We start from the raw sequence: 3,622 nt of genomic DNA, 5'->3' as shown, positions 1-3,622 counted from the left end.
TTTGTCTGTCTGCCTGGCTTTGCCTGGGGTCCCGGGGCTCTGCACTCCCCACGGCTCCCCAGGGCACTGGGTTCCCAGCAGGGTCAGGGACGGCCTGCCCTGAGCAGCTGGACCCGGACACCGGGGCGGCTGGCTAGGGCCGGGAGGAGCCCCGGAGAGCGGGGAGCACATGGGGTGCAGGTGGCAGACGCAGGGCATGGGCCATGGGCAGGGTTTAGCAGGTTTTAGCTGTGGGGTCTGTGCGGATCCCTGACGCCCCCAACCGGTCTCTGCTCCCGCAGGAGAAGGAGCAGCCAGGCCTGGAAAATCAGCCCCTGCTCAGCCACCGCTGGGCACGTGGTTCCCATTCAGATACCTGGGAACCAGGCATCCAATGCCCCTGCAGCTCGGGAACCTCCAGCCCTGCCTGGAGCGAGGCCACAGCGGTGTTGTGATGGGACAGGGAAGCAGCAAACGCTCTCCCCCCTGCTCACACGGCCCCCCCCCCCGCCCCCCACGCTGCTGACGCTGACAGCCACGTGGGCTCCGGCAGCCAAGTCTCCTGTGCTGAGCCCCAGCGGCTGTGGGGCCAGGCCCTGATGTTGCCAGCCCAGGGCATTGAAATTGGAAGGAACAATTCTAGAGCAAAAAGACGGGGGGAGATTTTCTGGGCCCAGATGGCAGCTGGGTGCCCAGCTCCAGCTCCCCCGGGCAGTCTGGAGGGATGGGGGTTGTCATCCTGATGTGTAACAGCTATAAACCCAGGGGAGCTGGCACCCAGCCGGGGCCTAGGGGTGGGCCAACCCCCCCCGAGCCCAGGAGCTGGGTGGGAGCAGGCGGAATCCAGGCTCGTTGTAGGTGACCAGGCAGAAAGCTCCATTAAGGTGAAGTTCAAGGTGAGGTCCCTGTGAGGTAAAAAATATCCCATGGCTGGTGCCGGGATCCCCACAGCATGTGTTGCAAACCCCAGAGACTCCCCGTCTCCATGACACTGAAAAGAAATACAAAGCCATTCAGCCAGGAAACGCAGAGCATGGCCCCCAAATGCCCTTAACTCTGCCCACGGCTAGCACAGGATCTTACGATTCAGACAGAGGTGCCCAACTCCCACTTCCGGCTCCGATGTCCGACGTTCGGGCTTCCACGGCATTTCCCAACCCTGCTCAGCTGCTGTTGAGTCCTGCGAGCTCCTGCTGCACGTGCATGTTCACTGCCAGGGTCCCTACAGCCCTGCCCATGACCCCAGGCCCTGCACCTCCGGCGGGAGGCTCCAAGCAGCTGTCGCAAAGCCAGATCCAGTGGCTGTGCTCTTAGCTCCAGCTGCTCCTTACGGCTTTTACCCCAGGGCTTTGAGCAGTCGCCCTGGTTCAGTTCCCCACCCTCCCGGATGGGGAGAGAGGCCGGGAGCATGTTTCTCTCACCAGGCTGCAGCACCCGAACCCAGAGCTCTGGGCTAACCCAGGGGAGGCTCCAGCCAGACCTGCTGTTCTCTAGATCAATAACTCACTAGGCAGGGGAGCCGGGGGTCCTACTCTTTGCCCCGTGGGGAGATCTGCAGGCACCAGACTCCAGAGTCACTCGCTCGTCACTCAACAGCTCCCCTTGCTTGTTCCTCACGGCAGCTCCGGGGTGACACCCGCAGTGAGGTCAGTGCGCTCTCCTGCAGGGGGGAGCCCAGGTTCAAATCCCGTCTCCCTGGCAGGTGGAAGGGGATCGACCTGGGTCTCCCACAGCCAGGTGGGTGAGGAGTCATACGGATCTACCCCCTCCTCCCCTGGCTTTCCTGGCATGGTGCCTAACTCCAGGATGGCATTCTGGCTGCGGTGCCTGAGCAGAGAGGTGCCTAAATCCCAGAGGAGGTAGGGCTTAGCACAGATCCCATCTGCCAGTTTTGATGGGGGATGTGGGACCTGGCTTTGTCTGCCAGCCGTCTCTGCTCTCCCCCACAGTGGGGCACCGTCCCAGGCAGGGCCTCTCCCCAGCCCCCTGGCACGCACCCTCCCCTCCCCACTCCCACTAACGAGGTGTTTTGGCCAAATGCCAGCAAATCAAACCTCCAGAACTAGCCTTTAGATCGCCCCTGGGCCGCGGGTTTCAGGGCATCCTCCCGGGGGCCCCTGGTGACTTTGTTTCTGGCAGCCTCCCAGACCCAGCCAGCTCTGCTCCCCTCCAATGCGCGGGCCCCAGGGCAACCTCCAGGACCCACCCCACTCCTCCGTGGAGTCCCTGCCCATCCACAGGTGTAGCCCCACATCTGCTGATTAGCTCATTTGGGCTCACATGGGGCACTGGGCCTCCTCTGCTCATGGGCCCAGCTCCCCCAGGGCAGATCCGAGGAGCTCTCTGCTCTGTGCCCAGCATTGGGGCATTTCCTCTCCCTAGTCTGGCAACCCCACCGGGGCTCCGGGAGAGACAGGGCGGGAAGGAGGGTGCGACCACCTCTGGGGGCCAGGCCAGGGCCTGTCCCATGTCCCAGATTCATGGCTCCATAGGCTCTAGGGCCAGGAGGAGTGTCCATCCCATCCAGCCTCCCGCAGGACACAGGATTGTGCATCGAGTCCACCGCAAACTGGCACCCTGCATTGCTTATGGGGGTCACGCTGTACAGCCACATCACCACCTGCTGCTAAGGCGCCTCCTCCTGGCCGCTATAGCCATTGTTCCTTCCAGGTGCTGCACCCTTTTCTGGGGTCTCACTTCCCACTGTCCCCGCTCACTCCGCAGCCCCTCTCCCCAGGAGCTGCAGCTGCCTCGGGGTGACTTGGCCCTCCAGCCAGGTCCTAGTGTCCTTCCCTTCCAGGGTATCAAAGGCTTTCGGGGCAAAATGTCCCAGGCAATCCGCTCTTCGGTCTGGGCCCCTGCCCCAGGGAATGGAAGGGGAACTGGGTCGCCCTCTGCTCCGGGTCCCAGCTCGGACCCTTGCTCAGCAGCCCAGCTCTGTGCTGTCCTGTAGCTTACTGCTTTCCCCTGAGCCTTTCCGGCTCCCCCATCTGGGTTTGCCAGCCCAGACTCCCTCCTCCCAGGCAGTAACCGCAGACTCCACTCCATAGCCCCAAACATGCCTCCCTTGGCCCCGGGACTAGGGGCTGCAGAGCACGTCCCTGCAGCCTGTCCACTCGCAGCTCCTGGGCTTTCCACAGGCCCCTGCTGTTCCAGCCAGCCGAGCCGTGAGAGCCGGGAATTGCCCAGAGTATGACTAACGAGGCCAGAGTCTGCAGAGAGCCTGAGCCCATTGCTCCGAGAGGCAGGAGCTGCTTCCTGAGTCCCAGTGGGGTGATGAGTCTCACTGGGGGGTCGGGGATGGGGAGCGTGTCCTAACGATTCTGAAATGAAAAGTATCAGGAATAGCAAATAAAATAAAAACCTCTTGTACCCCCTGGGTTTTGGTTCAATATCTGTCTGACAAGTGACAGCCGGGGGTCAATAAGGCCAGGACAGCCCAGGGACTGACTCTGATTTTTAGTATAATCAGAGTTTGGGGGGATGCTCCAGCTGTGTTTGGTGCCCACCCAGGGCTGGGTTTAGGGGTCCCCTGGGGTGTGTGTCTGGCATGTCAGACCCTCCTTGGGGAAGGCAGCGCAGCTGGAGCTGACAGTGGGCCTGCCAGTGAAATGGCCCCGGAGGGCAGCAAAGCCCCAGTTCA

This window comes from Lepidochelys kempii, chromosome 13 (assembly GCF_965140265.1).
Source record: "Lepidochelys kempii isolate rLepKem1 chromosome 13, rLepKem1.hap2, whole genome shotgun sequence".
In the NCBI taxonomy this organism is placed as follows: domain Eukaryota; kingdom Metazoa; phylum Chordata; order Testudines; family Cheloniidae; genus Lepidochelys; species Lepidochelys kempii.
This window is presented reverse-complemented; position numbering follows the sequence as displayed.